The 21,381-nt window shown below is 37.5% G+C and overlaps 1 protein-coding gene across 1 annotated transcript in view; it reads right to left on the bottom strand.

Moving 5' to 3' along the window:
• LOC140145953 (receptor-type tyrosine-protein phosphatase F-like) overlaps positions 1–21,330 on the bottom strand; it is a 166,776-nt gene extending 145,446 nt beyond the window's left edge. Inside the window, exon 1 of the mRNA XM_072167690.1 lies at positions 21,309–21,330. The gene's annotated coding sequence lies outside the window, so the exon portion shown is untranslated. The remainder of the gene's footprint in view (positions 1–21,308) is intronic.
• Positions 21,331–21,381: the final 51 nt, after the last annotated feature.

The following is a 21,381-nucleotide window of genomic DNA, read 5'->3' as shown; positions in this document are numbered from 1 at the left end:
ATTGTTTCTATGTAGCATCTGAAGCAAGTTATCACTCAAAATTTGGAAGCATGTTGTTTTAGTCGTAGACCTCAATGTACGTTAGAAAACAGAACATGATAAAATTGGACCAAGCCCCCCTTAATACTCACCGCACCAATCCGCCAGTCCTCCGTCACAATCCTGCGTTACAAGTGATATTGATGCTAGATGACCACATTCACCTATCACCTCACAAACTCGGTCCCTCGATTCTGTTCTTCCGGCCGCTCCACAACTACAAGCAGTACTCCAGGATGAACCAGGTGCCCACCCATTCCAGCCTACATGGAGATATTGAAGCAATTTGTCATTGTTTTAGCATATAGCGTATGAAGGAAATTTTGAGAAAATTACATTTTTTACATTGCTCTGCGTGCTAGCCATACGCTGGCGAAGTGATGTAATAATCGGAATTTTTGAATATACCGCACTGCACTGGTACGTTCAGGCGCTATCTCTACATTAAACCATATCATGCTGGTAACTCGCACCTGTAAGATTATTATCACTCCTCTCTGCTTCATACATAAATTCGACCAGTCCCATTTCCCAAATATGAAATTTTAAAAATGGAATTTCAGTTCGGTAGAGGTGGGCCTCGAACCCACGACGCTGCTACATACACAATACATAATCGATTTTGAATTCGTGCGTGTGCCCTGTGCTGAGTGTGCTCATCGCGTTGGTTTGCAAGTCAGGTAGTCAGCTTACCATTTTTTTTTTGTAAGACGGTCTAGATTTTTGTAATTTATAGTAGGGATGACCAATGAACCATCAACTTGATTAGAACACTCCCATAGACATGCAGGGAGCTCAACTGTGCACTGCTTGCACAGACATTTCTAAATTGATCTCATTCTTTTATTGTTCAATATTTTTCTGTAAAAACTGGGGAAGTTAATCCCAATTATATTTTGTAACTATCTTGCAAATTACAGCAACATAACTTATTTCATTTTCCTGTAAGTGCGAGTCAAAATTGGTCCATCGCCACAGTGCGCTTAATTGCCAGTGGCTGAGTTCAGTACTGCTCAAGAATGGCACAAAATATTCATGTCAATAATTTCAGGTGAAAAACGTGGCCTACTGAGCTGAAATTTGGCAGAGTTGTCTGTAATACCTCTATCGTACCCTCTGTAAAAAGGTTAAAATATTGAACATGTAGATCTTGAGTTACAAATTATATCACCAGCTTCCCTTTGGAATTTCCTTACTCCTTTCGAATCATGCTATGAAGACACCTTTCTGAACATAAATGTGAAGTTTCGTGCTCATTTGATGTATTTTTCACCTGATTTCAACCCGAAACGTTTTCTTATATTTAGGCCCATACCATCTACAACTTGCTGCTGGCTATACCTTGTTTAGAACTTTCAAAAGAAGTACCTGAATGTGCAACAATAACTGTTTCAAAATAGCCCGCGAAAATGTCATGCAGGTAACTCCGAGGTCATGTATTGAATTGCCAATTTTTTGAATGAGGAATACTATTTGGAACCAGCACCTTTTGTTAGAAGTCACACATGAGCATGATGAGTGAAGTGGATAACCTCTATTGTTGTGAATGAGTCAATGACCTTCAATGACACTTCAGATTTAATTTGCATACACCTACTAATTGGTCATATTAAACCCAATAATATTGAAATTTTTGGTTGTGAAAAAAAAAAGTTTACCTGGACTTAGTGCAATTTTTTGATTTTGTGCCATATCGGCCATCTTGGATGATTTTTGGCAAATGTTCGCTAAATGCATGATTTCAATGCCTCGGTTTGAAAAAATAATTTATGCCATTGACTAGTAAAGTGCCATTTCATAAGAAACCCCTTTGATACTTTCACAATATGCTTGTTTCATGTTTTCATATATGTTAAAATAAAGAAATAAATTATATAAAGGTAAATATATGCTTATGCCAATTTTGCTCCCAATTGATATTTTTGGACCTTATCATTTTATTTTGTTCCAATGAGCGGTCAGAATGGGAAACTTTGAAAATTCATAATTCGAAAAGTTTTTGACCGATTTTGACCATTTAACCACCAAAATACTTCTATTGATGAGTTATATCCAGTAAAAAACAATCTTTTGTAGCTTGTCATTTTATTTTGTTCAATGAGGGCAGAAAATGAAAATTCATTTGAGTTTTTGGTTATAACCACCAAAATATTTATAGTAAAAGTCCAGGGCATAGTTTCCCAAAGTTTCTTTCAGATGTTAAAATATTATATTCCCATAAAGACGAAACAGTAATCTTTAGTGGGGACCTATGTAATTATTACATAGATTTTTCATAATCTTTTCGGTATTTATTTATATTAAATTAAATTTTGGCGTGAAATAAAATTCTTTTTCTTCTAAACGACACTTTACTGTACCATAATTGGGTATCACGAATCGTTATATATGTTGTCCTTTATACATAGGATGCTTCAGATTTTGCACAAAAAATATTTCATCGAAAACCCGCCCATTCGGCTATTTCAAAAAGATAATCAGACTTCCTCAGAATGTGCAATAGCATTAAAACCAAGTTGTTTTTTACGCATTTTAAAAACACTTGGCCCGATGACGAATGCCGCCGTGGATTAGAATCTTTGAAATTTGTGTCGACGATTGCAGACATAGGCCTACATGATTGTAACCTGCTTGTATTGCAGCGCGATATATTCAAAAAAAATTTCACTTATTGCTATGGTAGTTATTCCGATTTGTTACGTCACTTCGCCAGCGTAGGCCTATAGGCTTCAACATAAAAAGTCAAAATTTTGAGTTATTTTCTCAAAATATCAAGCGCTTGTTTGTAGCCTACTCATTTTAATGCATTTTTTATGCTTATTCCAAATGGTCATAAAATTTACAATTCTGAAATTTTGAATTTTGATTTAAATAAAAAACAAAACATGTCGTCTGCTACTGTCTGTCCAATTAACTTGACACCCGGTTTTTATGATTTATTTCGAAAAGTTTTGACTTTGGCAAAAAGTTATGAAAGAAAAGTTGCTAAACACTGTCAGACCTAACAGAATTTTTAGTAAAGCAGTTAAAAGATATTTTTCCTTGTCTACTTTTATTCAATTTTGACCGATTTACAGCAAGATATCTGGGTCCAGTCGAATATTCCTAATGACTTGAAACTTTAGATGGGATAATCTATTTTCAGTAAGGGGTGTTTGAACATTGTAATCATGCATATTGATCAGTGATATCACACTTTTTCTTTGTCCCTTATCATCATGCAACATAATAATAGAGGCCCTGCATTCTTTTATCGTTTGGCTCCAAACAAAGGATTTGAACCGGTGTCCTTCACCGTAGTTATGGCGGAGTGCAGTCCATTTAATCAAATGTTGTCATCAACCTATTTGATCGTAGTGCAGGGTTATGTGTGTGAGACGAACTGTCACGGTAGATTGCAATCATGCTTTTGTTGAATGCATTTGAGTAGTCCGCCATATTTACGGGATGATACGTCATATGCAGGGCCTCTATAAATTTACTAATTCCCAATAACTCAAAAGATGTCACAGTTGATGCATTATAACAAATGATAGGGCAAGTTACAATGCGTCTGGAGTGTATTGTGGATTATACTCACCACCAATAACATCAGAGCATTCATAGGGCATACAATTTGTATTTATCATTGAGCGTGTTTATAGTGAATGTACCGCATTTTGAGTATACCGTATACGATAATCCTTGTATATATACCGATACCCTTGCTGTTTATAGTGAGACACAGTTACCGCACAAATTATATACCAACTAACATTATCGTACATTTGCAATGACCCCGAGGTCACACGAGGAATGTGTAAATATTGTGGCGCGAGCTATAAACAGCCAATTCAACAATATGATCATGGCGGTGAACATGTAGCTTCTGTTTTGATAACTCTTGGGTGTGATAATCGTTCCGAATGTCCTGCGCGCATCCTACGCATCATGAAAAAGCTTCTACTTCCGGTAATACCGCACACAATTATACTGGTGTGTTTATAGTGGGAATATCTCGCCACAATATCCTTCGATTTAGAAGGATATCGATATACCGTATATACATATACTGCTAGTGTTTATAGTTGGGCAAGTATCCGGATAATTTCTAATTGTGGTAGAAATTGTACCGCAATGTACCGCACATCTGTCTCACTATAAACACGCTCTAATAGAGCGTGTTTATAGTGTCTTACGGTATTTTTATACGGTAAATCATTATACGCATATGGGATTAGAATGGAATGTGACTAATCCGTTATCTCGGCTGTTTATAGTGGCAATCAATAGCGCTATTCTGAATCCGAGGTGGTTGAACTCAGCGTGTTCGAGGTCACTGCAATGCAATGTGGGACACACGATATGGAGCCAGTTTCAAATAGTTTGCCGTCGAAACGATACCGCCCATTTATAAAATCATTATTGCTACAGTGCCGTACCATATCTGTAGGTGATGTGTTATTACAGTGACAAATTTGAGCTCGGAGAGTTATGCATTATTACCCTGCTCCACTTCCTTGAATAACGGTATCGTTAATCCCTGTCTGTTTATAGTGGCCGTATACGGAAAGAATATACTGCAATATCCATCGATATCGAAGGATATCAGTTCCGTATAATATGTGCATGCAAATAGCGCTATTGGTGTGTTTATAGTGGCGACCAATACCGTATAAGATGTACTTATACGCCAAATACCGGATAATCTGGCTCACTATAAACACGCTCATAGAATTTGGCGAAAGCCACAAGCACACAGTGTTATCGCCCCGATATCTTCATGGCAGAAATCGCCATGGTAGGTTGAATCCACCGCCACGCATGGCCATTTTGTATCGACCTGTTTAATAATTTTGAGTCTCTTAATGGGCCGAAGGACATCTGACCAAGGCTACTGACAATAGCCCCGATTCGGCCGGTGACTGACCCACAGCGATATTTCCCTACCCAAAAATAGCGCCATCTCTTGATATACGGGAATGTTTGATGGCGATATCTTGAGGCGTTTCCGAAACATCCCGAGTAACTGAACTTTGAAAAACTATCTATACAAAAAATTTCAAAACAAAACCCGGCATGTAAAAGATCATTTCACAACTCTCATATTCCCAAGAATACAAATTGTATTGTAGAAAATAAATGGGTTGATATTTGAATAGATTCAAGCCATTTCCGAAGGGCTATTTTGATAAAATTTTCATCAAAGGCCAATATGATGATGACATTTTGTATTCCAGTTTTACAATATTTTCGAGTTTTGTTTAAAATTTTAGAATTTTTCCGCCTTCAACCATCAATTTGGTCATATCTTCGGATTTTATCGGACCTGCCTTTTGCTATATATTCAACGCCTCGGCATGCGATCGGATGTATTACAGCACACAGACATACTTAAACAGGTAGAGGTTTATAAAAGCGCGTTTCAGTTTGCAGTTAATAGAATAATAGCATGGAATATAACTATACCCCTTGGTATCAGTTAAACTCTAAAGTTCCTGCAGCGAACTTTTATAAACTCATCACAAGAATATTCTGTTAGCAATATGAACAAAAGAGTTTATCCGAGTATTCATGATACCAGCATGGTAGCCCTCATGATAAATGCCTGGTATTGTCTCTTGAACATGCTTTGGCCGTGCTTGGTACATCCTTGAGAAAAGGTACAATGCAGTCTTGGGTTCGAGTCCAGTAGAGAAATAATAATTTGGTACGTGGTCAATAGGTGAAATATCGCTGTGTGACCTTGCTGTGTGTGAGTCGAGCATGGTACGCCATAGGTCATATGCTTTTAGACTACCTCCACTATTGGCCTATACACTGCGCTATATAATTCGGCACATATAAATCAGAAATATTGTCAGTTTTTGACTCAAGACGCAAGCTTCTTTCTCAAGACGCAAGCTAACGACTAGCATATCTGTTCAAAAGATATATTCAAGTGCAAGGAACCATATCTGGTTTCTTTATACGAAATCATTTACGGGAGATATTCATCATTTTCTACCCCGGTATCCAAAGATTTTCGTCTCATATCAAACTCGTGCATAGTAAATTCACGAGTATCGATCCCGGGTATTGAGATTAGTATCTCTGCTGACAAAGTAATTATTAGCCAGGCGATGTCGGTGTGAAGCATACACAGAGGAAGATTCAAATACCGCGCCGAATTGTTGGAAATTGGCTGAGGGACAGCTGGGATCAATGAGTTAATACACTAAGAATAAATATGCCAATAAGAAACACTGTCTGCATTTTGTGAACTGAATAATTTTGAACACGATTTTTTGGTGAGGAGTATAATTAATTTACTATTCATCCATTCACTATGCAAAATCACCATATCCCATGCTCTAAATCCGTATAATAAGACCTTCCAAGATAATGGTACCCAACTTCCACCGGATTATTTTTAAAGTGTTGAGAAAAACCTTCAATTCCAAGAGAATTTCAGGTAAACTCTCACTCAATGCTTTGGAAACACTAAAATCCCGTTAGGTCTCAGCAAATGTTAACACTTTTCTTTCATGACTTTCTTTGGAAGATATTTTTCAAATAAGTAACTGGGTGTCTAAGTTAATTGGACAGACAGTAACAGTCTACACATGTGTGGAAAGGAAAAGAACTATACATTTATGTAACGCAAAATCATGTGACAACCTGTTACAATAAGTCAACATTCACAATCGAATCACAATCAAAACACGTATAATCAGGACATTTATGTGCAGACAAGCTCGCCATTACTCGTCGATGGTCGATAGACATCCCAATAAAGCGGACTTAGTCACCGGTCAGTTCTACAGAATAGATCCCCATGGCTAACTATGGCTAACTATGGAAAGTTATTTATTTTGAGCTCTTTCGAGTATCGACGAGTAATGGATGTATTCTGTAGATTTAGGTTTTGTCTGTGAATGCTAATGTGAGGCCGTCGTAGGTCGTACGGGGCTCAAACTCGGTGGGTGGGTGTAGTTCTGTCCTGGCAAGAAGAAGTTTGTTCGTTAAGTCATCCGACCCGGGGCCCCCTCTAAGGGGTCATTTGAGGTCAAATGACTAAAAACTGTCATATGGGCATGAAACTAGGTCGTACGGGGATCAAACTCGGTGGGTGGGTGTAGTTCTGTCCTGGCAAGAAGATGTTTATGTTCGTTAAGTCATCTGACCCCGGGGTCCCCTCCCAGAAGGTCATTTTGGGGTCATCCAAGGTCACCACGGGTCATCTGAGGTCAAATTAGTAAAAACTCATATATGGGCATGAAACTTGGTGGCTACAGTCAACATTTAGAGTTATAAGTTGGTCGTTTTGGGGTCATCCAAGGTCACCCAGGGGTCCTCTGAGGTCAAATTACTAAAAACTGTGGTATGGGCATGAAACTTGGTGGGCACAGTCAACATTTAGAACCAAATTTTTGGAAGGTCATTTTGGGGTCGCCAGGGTCATTTGAGGTCAAATTAGTAAAACTGTCATATGGGCATGTCACCATCAGCCTGGTAATCGCGCCCTCCCGAGAACCGCCAAATATGGTAACCGCCTAGTCTATTTTAGAACTGATGTAAGGTGGCGACGTTACATTTTGCCAAAGTCGACTCAAAACAAATGATGATATCTCTGTCAAACAAGAAGGTATTGTCTTGCTTGTGGTCTCATTTTATTGCTAAATAAAATGCACTTTCAACCCTGTAAAAAGAAATACTTGAACATTTTTAATACTGACACTGTGCTTCATAGAATTCAGAATGGGCAGGGTGGCGGTGGTGGGGGATGTGGTGGTGGGGGATGTGGTACGGTACACACAAACTCTATGGGATTGGTATTTTTAGTGCGTAATCTGCTTCTGTAAAGGCTGTAAATTGGATTTGGACTCTATTTAGCATCTAGAACACTCATGGCCTTACAGCTAAACAATTCTACTAATTTTTAATAATTTATGATTGGTTTAGTCTAGAAAATACAAACTTTTCCATACAAAACTACCCGTTGTCATATTAAACACTGTAGTAAGTAATGCAGATGTCGTCAAAATCTACAAGTTACTGTAAAATTTTAATTACTTATCCCATCATAGTCAAAGTATAGATTTTCTGAATGGAAATTTGACGAGGAATCTAAAATAATATGGACATATTTTTTCTGTATGGGTTAGGGGGAAAATGTTTAGGTTCAAAATATGTTGAATTGGAAAAAAATCTAACATACTTTGGGACACCCTATATTCCGAGATTACCAAACAGCTGTGATTTTGGTTTCTTCCAAAGTCAGTTGGCTCTCCATATCCTCTAACCAAATGAATGTTGTTTACTTCCAGTTTATTACTGTCAGTTGGTAATAAGCAAAAAATGCATTGAGTGACCCATTTTTATCAAAATCTTTTTTATTCCACCCTGTATAACTTGCAGGTCACCCTGTATAATGAGTTGAAATGTATATATTTGAATTGCTTATGCCTTCAGCTTTCAAAAAATGTATACTTTTGCTAGTTTAGGGTTGATGATTGTCGAGATAATCTAATTAGAAACCCGGTTGGTGTAAATATTCATAATATTGACCCCGGGGTCATGTAACGCTCATTTTGGCGAGTTCAAGGACACACGGCCTCATGTCATATTGTATCATTCCCACATACATTAGGCTGCGTTCACATAGAAGTATACTATTCGGGTATACGGTGCACGTTTTACAGCCTGCACGCGTATAGCTTAACTCGAGCAAGGCAATTTCATAGTACCGGGTCACATAAGGCTACGATCGCATAGAAGTATACTATTCGGGTATACGATGCACGTTTTGTAGGTGCACGCGTATAGCTTAAATCGAGCAAGGTAATTTCATAGTGGGTCACATAAGAGCTATTCGAAAAGGCCGTATACCTGCGTATAGTATAGTATAGTGGGAATCGTGCGTGTTCAATTTTAGTGCAGCGTATACCGTCCTAATTTTAAAAACCTAAACCATATGTGGGTAAATTAATTTTTTTAATAGATGCACCATCTCATTCTGCACATTATGACACCTCATTGAATGCAATGTGACCTCAAGAAGTAAAGTTACAAGCATTTGATAAGACGAAGAAAATGGGTAAACTGACATACTCGCTATTCGCTATACGAAATACGCTTTGATCAGGCTGAGTTCACATAGTATAGCATATATGAACTCAGCCTGATCTAAACAATTCTACGTATTTATATAGTTTAATAAAATATACCGTATACTTCTATGTGAACTCAGCCTTAGGAAATGAATTTGGAGAATACCTTCTGTTAATAAAATACTATGCTGACCTCACGCTCCAGTAATTTGGAAATGATTGAGCTCAGTAATACATCAAAGAATGACTTCCAATTCATGAAAACAAATAGATAATCAGCATATCGGATTAAAAGCTTGAGGTACAGGGTGAGTCAAAAAAAAGTGCAATTAGAGAAAAGAACCTATCTTTATTTAAGAACCGATTTGAACCTTTTAGGTTTTAAACATTTTATAAATTATATATCCATTAGTGACCTTGTGTGAAAAAACCAAGGAATTAGCATTTACCGTTTTGTTTCTATGACACATTTTATAGCGATACCCAATTTTAATGTTTGTCCAAGAAATATGTAACATTTGAATTTATTAACCTCATTGGCATTGAAATAAAATGGAGCACCCAAATTAATATTATCCTTGTTAATATTATTGTTTAAGGAAAAGAAACATTATTTGTTGTTATTTTCATTTTACCTTTACTTTAAGGGGGTACTACACCCCTCAATAAATGTGTGACTATTTTTGCATTTTTCTCAAAAAGTAATAACACGCTGGTAACAAAAGTTATGTATATTAAAGGGGCAAGGAAACCAATTACTACACTGAAATTTCAGTGACCCAAGAGAAGCGGTTCGATACTTATGATAGAAAATGAGGTACTGCTAGGATGTACCTCATTTCCTATCATATTTACTGAACCGCTTGTCTTGAGTCACTGAATTTACCACAGGGGTGTAGTACCCCCTTAAAGATGTTTATTCTCTATCAAAAACATACACATTTGTAGGCGGATTTTTTTCAAATGTCGAAATGAAATGCGCGCAAATTGAAGTGGGGTGAATTATAAAATATTCAGTAAGTTGGACATATTGGGATTGAGTTGGAGTCGAGTGAGGTATGAAGGACTTAAAGTAATGTTAGAAAGTTTGTTTGAAAAGAAAAAAGAAATTAAAATCACGCAAAAACCAACCTTATTTAAGTTAAAGTCAGTTTCAGAGCTGGTACCCTTATCGCACACCGACATCGCCTGGGTAATAATTATTTGGTGCAGCAGAGACACTAAAATGAATACACGGGATCGATACACGTGAATTGCTATGCACGATTTTGATATCAGACGAAAATCTTCGGATACTGGGTTAGAAAATGATGAATATCTCCCGCAAATGATTTTTTCTCAAGAAACCAGATGTGGTCTCATACACTTGAAAATACGTGTTGAACAAATATGATAGTCGTTAGCGTGCGCTTTGAAAATTGGCCGTGCGCTTTGAACTCAAAATCTGACCAAAACTCTAATGTTATATTGCGTTGGTCCTGTATGGACTACAGCGCGCAGCAGGCTATAGCTGCACTCACTACTCAGTGGAGGCAGTATAACCATTGACCGCAATGTCGTATACAAGCTTACTCACACAGCGAGAAATCAATTACCCCGGCTATTGTCAGTAGCCTTAGTCAGGTCACTTCGCTAATTATGCATCTCATAAGGTCCGAATAAAATGGCCATGGGTGGCTGTGGATTCAACCTACCATGGCGATTTCTACCATGAAGATATCGGGGCGATGTCACTGTGTATCGTGCATTGTGTGCTCTCATTCAAAATACATGGTACCTCTTGGACAAATAATGAAATAGGGTATCCTAGCAAACGGACTCATAAAAATTAAACGGTAGATGTGATTGACTTCATTTTTTCACAACAGGTGACTATTGAGTGTGGCATTTATAGAAACTTCCAATAATTGGAAAGTTAAACGTGGTTCTTACATAAATATCGATTCTTTGCTCTATTGCACTTTTTTTTTACTCACCCTGTATTTCAATTGCAAGGCCCATTACTTATACACCAACAACAACATAGGCCTACAGGTGTATATCAGGGACCGTGTATAAAGGGACTGGAAACGGCATTATTGATAGCTATTGTCAAGCTATTGTTATCAGATTATCTTTCACGACCTTCGATTGTATGCGAGTTGCGCAGAGGGCGCGATGTTTGAATTTTATTATTAACTCATGTTGCTCTACAAAATATCAAAAACACATCAAAGTATTCCAATATCTTTTTAAGTTATGACAAATTGTGTAAAATGTCTATCCTTTGTCGAAAATAATTTCTGTGTAGCATCGAGAATCATTTGCATAGGATTTTGGAGACAAAATGTGATAATTTTGTGGAGATACAGAATGCTAGAACAAACACAATTATTTTTTGTCTGGAATGGGTACACCGTACGCTTGGTATTCCTACTGATTTCGATACTGAAATAATTCTTAAGATGATGTTCTTTGAAGATTTATGTTGGCATTTCTAGAGTGTCATTATACTAGCAAACATGTAGGCTCATTTCGCAATGTACAAGACAAGCCAAGCGCAGTGTTGTAACCATGGAGCTAATATAGAAAGGAGAGGAAATAGATTACGTAACGCCTATTGTTCCTTTGTGACTATTTGAGTCTTCGAAACGCTATTCATCGAGAGGTACCTTTTGTTTGCACAATTAAATCGGTAACTGACCTGACAGCGTATTAACGCTATAATAGGCAGGCTACTGTCAACAAATAACTGTCAACAAAGAAAGAGATGAGAAGGAACCACAACGACTTCGATCGGCCAAGTTTTAATCCGCTTATCTATTGACGCATGAAAAGAAAAGCTATCCATGGTACTTACTTTCATGTATGATCCATTTACCGCGATCGATGCTTGGCGAAATCATTACTGGAAAAAAACTATAACAAACCCATCCAAGAACAAACAAACGCTACCTAGAAGAAAGATTATGGAATTTCACTGATGCTCTGAACATGTACAGTAGCTTTGTTTTGGGATCTACAGTCAAACTGTTTTCTTGATCGTGTTGTGTAGAAAATGTCCTTTAACACATCGAAAAGGTCATCAAAATCGGCCGTTTTTTTGCTGAGTTTCATCTTTAGCAAATAAGGTAAGATTTTGGTGATTTTTCGATGAAAAATAGATGCAAAATGTTCTTAAATAATGCACAATGTTCCGGTTGAGTCCGGTACATGAAACCTGTTTAATTCAATAGTTTATATGTGTATAATCGTAACTAGCTAACTCGTTTCAGTGCCAAAGACTGCCAACTCTGAGAAAAAAGTCATCAAAGTTCGGGAAAATTGGGCGAAATGGAAGAAAAGATGTAGGCCATCAATGACCGATGATCACGTCACCAGAGAAAATCCTATAGAGTGCTTGCACGGAAGGTCATTAGTTCAAATCATCCTTCAGACACGCTCCAGAAGACATGCAAATACATGGAGTACAATACCAATCACCTATTTAACGCGGGGTATTGATCAAAGTAAATCCTCATGAATAACAATGTCAATTAAATGTCGGCAAAGGGAGTGGACAAAGTGAATGCGTTCGTTGTGGTTCCTTCTTATCTCTTTCTTCCATGCTGTCAATAAGTGATGAAACGAAAGTCACGTGAAAGCGTCTACACAAGCGAGAGGTACCCTTTGTTGTAATCTAACCCAAGGGTGTGATTGAGTTGTCGCATGCACACAAAACAGGGGTTCGCCTACAATACAAACATATTGCAGCGCCCAAATTGGTTTGTGCGCTCATTTGATTATACTCAGTGAACACGCTTTGCTCTACCAATTCGCTACGGATAGTTCAGCAGCATATGCAAAGCACAGATACTGGAACACATATATGTGGGCAAAGTGTGCGCTCTGTATGGTGGATATAAGAATCTACACAATGTTTGACAATAGGCCTACATATAAAGATTTGAAGTAATTATGATATCTCTCCTACTGTAGTATTTTTAAGGACATTAGCCGCGGTCCACATCGTGTTTTATCATATATAGGCCTACGATAATAATTTACATAAGCACCGCGCACAGTGTCATCGCCCCTATATCTCCATGGTAGAAATCGCCATGGTAGGCTGAATCAAAGAGCTTTTAAATAGAAATAGAGTCGCAATAGATTATATAATCTTTTGATCGTTTGATGTCGATTAGAAGTTGCGACAGGCTATTCATTAAAGTGGTACCATTGTTTCGAATAAAGGGGTTCCGCCATTAAATTGGTCACTGATCCGGCATCATATTAACGCTCTACATGACAGGCGAGTATCAATAAGTGACCACACTACAGTCATGTGTAAGGGCAGTCATGTGTAAAGTGGTACCATTGTACTCACGTATCCCAAATGTGTGCTTGTGCGGGTCTGAACTCTATAAAGGAGGCTTTAGCTGTCGATGCAATCATCTTTACCACCCACCTGACGTTAGGCGTTTCATTTAAATAAATTGAATGCTCTTCCTGATCGATTACACATTAGAATGTATGAAGGCTGCCATGTCCAGTCCATATATTTATATTACACTATAATGGTAATCGCTATACGTATACATGTAAGTATAAGTATAGGCCTATAAAGGTTGTTTTTAAGAAATTTCCATTTAATTTTATTTTAAGAAGGAGATTGGTATAGAAATAGTGGCGCACCCAATGAGGGGAGGGGGGTTGGGAAGGGGCAGATTTACCCCTGTGACAAGTCTTGGGAGGGGAGGAGGGAGGAAGAGGGAGGAGGGGATATGGAGATTGAGAGAGGGCTGGAGGAAGGGTGAAATGAAAATATATAATAAAGACAAGTAGATAAATAGAAATATAAGGAAAATTATGGGAATGAGAGAGGGAGGGTGAGAGGGGACAATGAGAGGGAGGGAGTGACAAAGTGTAGGCCTAGAAAAGAATAAGTACAGAGAAGGGAAAAGAAAGGAATGATGAATACATTTAATAATAATTATTAGGCCTATATAATAACTAAACACATAACAGCACTGGGCAGCCATTCGATGATGTCAATGCCTTTATTCTTTACGTAATTAAAACGCCCAGTCAGATGTATTTCACACCTACCAAACACAAGTCACCCAATTTCTAAAACTGGACGTTGAATGTACACTCTCATGAATATTGATTGGCAACATTTTCCAATATGTCAGCGCTCTAATCGGAAACAATAGAACAATAGACCCTGCAGAGCGTTGGGCTGAATCCACAGCCACGAAAGGTCATTTTATTCCGACCTTATGAGACGCATATAATTAGCCAAGTGACCTGACTAAGACTACTGACAATAGCCGGGGTAATTGATTTCTCGCTGTGTGAGTAAGCTTGTATACAACATTGCGGTCAATGGTCATACTGCCTACACTGGAGTATATAGTGAGTGCAGATTATAGCCTGTGCGCTGTAGTCCAGGACCAACGCAATATAAAATAAGCGATTTTGGTCAGATTTTGAGTTCAAGACTCACGGCCGTTTCTCAAAGCGCAAACTAACGACTATCATATCTGTTCAACACGTATTTTCAAGTGTATGAGACCAGATCTTGTTTCTTGAGACGAAATCATTTACGGGAGATATTCATCATTTTCTAACCCGGTATCCGAAAATTTTCGTCTGATATCAAAATCGTGCATAGCAATTCACGTGTATCGATCCCGTGTATTCATTTTAGTGTCTCTGCTGCACCAAATAATTATTAGCCAGGCGATGTCGGTGTGCCGCGTATATAGGACTGGCAAGCGAGTCTACCCTGGACCTCAAATGTGATATATTTGCTAATAACTCGAGAAGCATATAGCCATACTATTTCTGAATCAATCAATAAAGCAAAGCAAATAATACTCGTAGGCCTATAATACTATATTAAAGTCGTGTTCACACAGTCGGACTTAAATCACTTATTACCGGTCTTAAATTACGTCGGTAATAGTATCGGATATAAGTGGCAGTGTGAATTAGCGTCGGATATAACTATATCCGACGTAATGTGCTTTAAATCCGACAATTTGTTCACACAGTCGGACTTAAATTACGTCGGTAATAGTATCGGATATAAGTGGCAGTGTGAATGAGCGTCGGATATAAAAAAATTACTATATCCGACGTAATGTGCTTTAAATCCGAAAATTTAAGGCTGAAGATGACCAGGGTTAACAGCTGTTAAGACCGATCGAAACGTTACGTCCGGTAATAGTAATTACGTGTGGACATGCAGCACTATTGGGCTGTCGGATATAACTGTGAGTATATCACTCGCGCACAATTTTAAGCAAAGTCATAGGCGTAGATCCCGGGGGATGGGGGGGGGGATAAATCCCCCCAATATTTTGCCAGGGGGGTGGTCCATACAATCACCCCCCCCATGTTGACGCCTGATAATGGGTTTCTGACCAAATTAACCTCATATTTGCCAATTTTTTGCCTCATTTATTCTACTTTTACACCGTTATTTCATCAGTTTAGCTTCAAAATAGCACAATTTTTCGCGCGCTTCGCGCACAATTGAACCAAAAACTTATTCTGTCGCCAAAAGGTGCTGGATTGACTATACTTGAATTTTTTTTTCCAACTCCCCCCCCCATGTCAAAAAGAAATCTACACCACTGAGCAGAGTAATTTACTGCGTGATGTCATCATGGGTGCAGCTGCAAATATTAATATAAATAAACGCAATAGAGGGGTCAATTGGAATGACAAGGGAACATTGGCTATCCTCAAAATTTGGAGAGACACGGAAAGTATTTCTGGGATAAAAAAAAGCTTTGGGAGGAGATAGCCACGCTATTACATGACAAGGGGGAATTCCCCATACGGTCGGGGGAGCAGATACATGCTAAAAAAAAGGCACAGAAAACTCTCCATCGCACCCTCCATGATCGGGTAAAAAGTTCAGGCGCAGGAGCAATTGACCATTCTTATTGGGATGACCTACACGAGTTTCTAGGGGGATAGCAAATGTAAACCCTCCAGAGGGCTCAGTGGGGGGGGGGGGTGGCAGTATGGCCCTGGAAGTAGATGGAGATGACATTTATTAAGCCATAAGCATGATAACAGAAAGGCATGTAATTGGATTTTATAAGATGATTAGGGGGTCCCAAATATACGGAAAGAAAAATAGGGGGGTGTCATAAAATATTTTTGATGACCAAAATGTAGGGAGTCACTACACAACATGACTACTGACACTGTGTTTATTTTATTCCAAAAGACTGATGCCTGTTGGGGAGTGCAAACGGTGGGGGTCATAAAATCTTTGCTGACGAAATAGGGGAGGTCGCAATTTTATTGAAGCCGACGTTTTGTAAATTTGGGACCCCCCCCCCCCAAGAAAAAATGGCATGATGATGGGAGGCATTGTAATTTTTTTATTTTGTCATTTTTTCAAAGATGTCCACCATGTAGGGCCTACATGTATAAAATGCGATATAGAGCTAAGTCTACTGTAAAATGGGACTACTTTGTCAAACTAAAATAATAATAATAATAACAATAACAATAACAATAACAATTATAATAATAATAATAGAACCTACATAAATACAAAATTGGTCTGAATTTTGGAACTTTTGAATTTGCATTTTTCTTACATGACATAGGCCTACCTACCGCATTGTCTGTAATTTTTTTTTTTTCTAAAGAGGGGCGTTTATTGAAAGTGAATTTTCAGTGAAAGGGATTTATGACCGGTAATAGGCTTATCGGACATAACACGTCGGACATACGCTGGTGAAGTTACGCAATTTATCGGATTAATTACCATAGCAATAGGTGAAAACAATTTTGCACATATAGATTGAATACAATACTGGTCTTTTCAAAGTTACTAATCTTACAGGTGCAAGTAATCATCATGATTCACCTATTGCTATGGTAGTTAATCCGATTATTACGTAACTTCGACAGCGTATAGCGCTATTGCCGACAAATGTGGACGCGCTAAGGGATTAGCGGAAATATTTAATTCGATCGGACTTAAGCCAAGATAAAAAAATTACCGGTAATAAGTGCATGTGTGAACACAGTTTAAATATAATTGCGGACCAACCGATGCAGCTCGATACGCCCAATGTATGAGTAAAAGCACCTAACAATAAAGTCGCCCAATTGAACAGCAGTAGGTGTCGATCGCACGACTTCATTAATATTGATTGGCAACATTTTCCAATATGTCAGCGCTCAAATCGGACACAATAGAACAATAGACCATTCAGTGCGTTGGTTGTAACTGTGCTTGGATTCGTACCAGGGTCTATTGATCAACGTATTATTCATGCTTGCTCAACTGAGGATAATTTGTAAACCAGCAACTCGCATGGTACAATGGATGGAATGCGTTTCCAGTCCCTCCATACAAGGTCCTTGATATAATGTAGCATGTGCACACATTATCATGTTGTGGATGTTGAATGCAGTGACCAGCCGGTGTTCACTCATGATGGACGTACTGATCAATATGTATGATGCAAACTCACAGGTGTTGTGCGTTTGGCAATTTGGGAGGGGTGGGTTCAAAATGACCCCATAGGATTATACGGGGGTCAAAATTTGCTCAAATACCCCTTTCAAATATATCAAATTATTTAAAAAAAAAAAAAAAAAAAAAAAAAAATAAATAAATAAATAAATAAATAAATAAATAAATAAATAAATAAATAAATAAATAAATAAATAAATAAATAAATAAATAAATAAACGAAAAAAATGAACAAATTGTAGCGTAGCATTAAAATCATAATAACCATTGCTGGCAGGCGGATTCGAACCAACGATATTGACAAAACCAGTCTGATGCTCTACCACTGAGCTATGACAGCATCTAGTGATGAGGGTCGAGTTTTTAGCGTATACAGTGTTCGTCTGTGATAATGCCGCCTCGTGAAATAAATAAATATAAAATCTCAATTTCTAATTTAAATTTATTTGTTAATTTTCTAACCTATATTTTCTTTAGAGCAGGGACACATATTTCCCCTTTTATCCAATTTGACCGCTAAATAAGAATCAACTTCTTTTATTACTGATTTAATTCCGCGATTTGTTCCATTAAGCAATATCAAAGATTAATGTCACACATCTCATAACAGATATTTAGTTGGCTTAGTAGTCTTGCACAGTGCTTTTTAACCGGGAGGTACCGAGATCGATTTCCACCTCTGCCTGCAATTTTTTTTCAAGACTGGGAAATAATAACCTGACATTCGCCGCTGACATTCGTACTGCAGAAGCGGAGTTATAACTTGTTAAACTTTGCTCATTCCGTAAAAGGGTACATTATTTTGGCACTACATATTTCTTTTTTTCCACATTGCTGGTATTAAATATTAAATGGTCATCATAATTGACGGTCACTTCAAATCATCCCCGACTGAACGAGTTCAGGAATGTCCTCTCATTGTTAATTGTTGGTTAACCCACCACTTGAACAGGATTTAGCCAAAGCAAACAAAGACTTAAGCTTTTTACTAATGCTATACATAAGTATAAGCTTATTATCCTCTTCAACAATAGGATTAATCAATTTTGACAAAAGGAGTTTGGACTTCGGATGCAGTTCGTAATACAAGGACGTGGCCGTAGATCAAAATCGATTTTATGTATTGTGTATGTATCATTGGACGCTCGTATTAATTGTCTCTATGCGCTTGAAAATTCAACAATATAAATAATGGTAGCTCTATTATAATACACATTAATGTTTTAAGCAGATAAAATTCCAAAATATAATACGTTTTCTGCCTTTGCTTGTCACGTGGTAGGCCTATTTGTTGAAGTTGCGATTATATTTTTATATAAGTTTCAAATGAATAACAACTAGACAAGTGGCCGAGTGGTCTAAGGCGCTAGGCTCATAGAGTACTAAGCGGTGCGCCGTGAGTTCGAACCCCGCCTCTGCCAAACTTTAAAAGAAGTACATTAAAATTTTACTTTTTTAAATTTCATATTTGGAAAATGTGACTGGGAGAATTTATGTATGGTATGGAGTGGTGTGATAGGGCATGCACTTTAACTGGCCGGCGCGGTCCGGTGACTAAGTCTTTATTGGGCGTTTTATCGTAGGTCACCGAGTAATGATATGATCACTCATAGCCTACTTTTTCTCTTTTGTCTTTATTTTATGAAAAAGTTATATATAAATTTAGATTATTTCACCCTTATTCTAAAATTTGATGGAATAAAAAAAAACCACATTTATTTCTATAGACCACTTGGCATCTGACGTCTTTGCCCGGCAGTATGCGCGCGCATTATGACAATTTCAATTGTTCTTTGCCCTGCAGTGTGCGTACGCATCGTAGTCTGCTAAGGGCACGTGCATTTTAAATCGCCCGCCACATTTCATTTAGTACAGGAAAGCCATTGAATAGTGCAGCGGCTAGTTCGAGCATATCGATAGACGAGTCCCTCGCCTTTGTTGATAAACAGTGATGTCAAGTGGTGTATAGTTAGGTTGAGAAAAAGTTCTAGGATTGAGCTCCGGGGGGCGCACTGGTCATTGACAAGGGGGTATCATGCGTGGCCAAAAAATCACGTAAAACGGGTCTTTTTTCGCGATCACGCACTGTACGTACGTATCGTGAATAGGGTGTCAAAAACATGGAAATCAGAGAAAAAGGGTATCTTTTTCACAACAGATTTACGTATTTAGGGTCCGTCCAGACTCCAGTCCTTCATAAGTTTCATGTCCTTCATGTTTATCCCCAGACTTAACTGTGTGGTTCTCTGTTTAGTCTCTTCTTTAAATCCATACGATTGCCGACTTTGCCCCAGCTGACCCTGGTAATATTTTTCCATTAACCCATTCAATGCTACAAGCTACATCCCTACAACATTCAATGGTGATGTACACATGCAGTACATGTACATGCATGTAAACACTCTGATTTTAATGGAAGAGTTTCAATGCTCCTTTATAAAGTCCTAAGAATAGTTCTCATTTCATTTTAAAATGTTTTTTGCTATTATTTGAATTTTCTATCTTAAAATAAAGATTTTTCAAGCTAATTTTCATGTTGTATACAATTATTTAACCACAAATCTATGGAAGAGGATTGATTGATTTGATCTGTGACCTTATATCCAAAAAATAATAAATAAATAAACCTTAAATAAAAAAAATAATAATAAATAAAAACATGCATTTATTATCGTCAAAAGCATCAGATGTTTGCCAGATTTTTGCCGCAATAAGTGATCTTGATTTTATTTAAAAAAACAAAGTTTACACTTTTGAATAATAAATTGTGAAAACATCAAATGAATATTAAAAGGTATTGATGGATATGGTGCAGAATTAAAATACGTTTTTGGATTGGTATCAAATTCTGCAGTCATACACGAATCCTGCGAATCTTGACTGAACTTATTGAGCACCATGCATCTCAGTCGATATTTACTTATATACTTATGTTCATCCTAATACTTTATTCAACTTATGAAATAATACCACTATTATTCATCCAATTCCTTCCGGAAGTAGGCCAAATTGTTTTCATTTTAAGCTTTTAAAATAAATTATTAATATTTATGCACTTTTCATCTTTTCGCAATATATAGGCCTATAGGCCTTAAAAAATCAAAAATCTGACAACTATTTTATGATTTTCGTCTCACTTTGAAACTTGTTTTGTAGACTCTATAATAATATTTAGATGATGGAGAATAAATTGTAAAAACTTTAATAGGGCCTACAAAAATGATATAACATTTCTTGACTTCTTTTTTCTATTTTCTTTTCTTCATTGTTGTTTTTTCTTTCAGTTTGTAATTTTTCTTTTCATTTAATTCCCCTCCCAGGCTCTCCGGTACTATATATATATCAGCTTTTAAATAATGTTTATTTTGGAATTTTAAAATAGCTCCTATTCTGCCCTGATATCAGACCCATTATCAGTTACTATTAAGAAAACAAATAAAATGGAGCTTCAAGTAGTATTACTTGCTTAGGGTGTCGAAAATATATGTTTTACTTGCTAAGGGGTAAAAACGCCAATACTTGTTTAGGGTAGGAAATTACACTTGTTATACTTGTTTAGGGGTGTATTTTCAGTCGTTGCACATACTTGTTTAGGGTGCATTTTGAAACGCATGATACCCCCTGTCAATGACCAGTGCCCCCCCGGGGATTGAGCTACGGTTCATCTGGCAAAACAGAATAACATAGTTGTGTATTATTCTTGAACCGAGAATATAATTACTTACCACAGGCAGCATGGCCACAAGTAACCGTTTGCGAAAGAACCTCTGGGTCGCCGCACAAACCTGGTCCACCGCA

This window comes from Amphiura filiformis, chromosome 2 (assembly GCF_039555335.1).
Source record: "Amphiura filiformis chromosome 2, Afil_fr2py, whole genome shotgun sequence".
NCBI classification, from domain to species: Eukaryota; Metazoa; Echinodermata; class Ophiuroidea; order Amphilepidida; family Amphiuridae; genus Amphiura; species Amphiura filiformis.
This window is presented reverse-complemented; position numbering and strand designations above follow the sequence as displayed.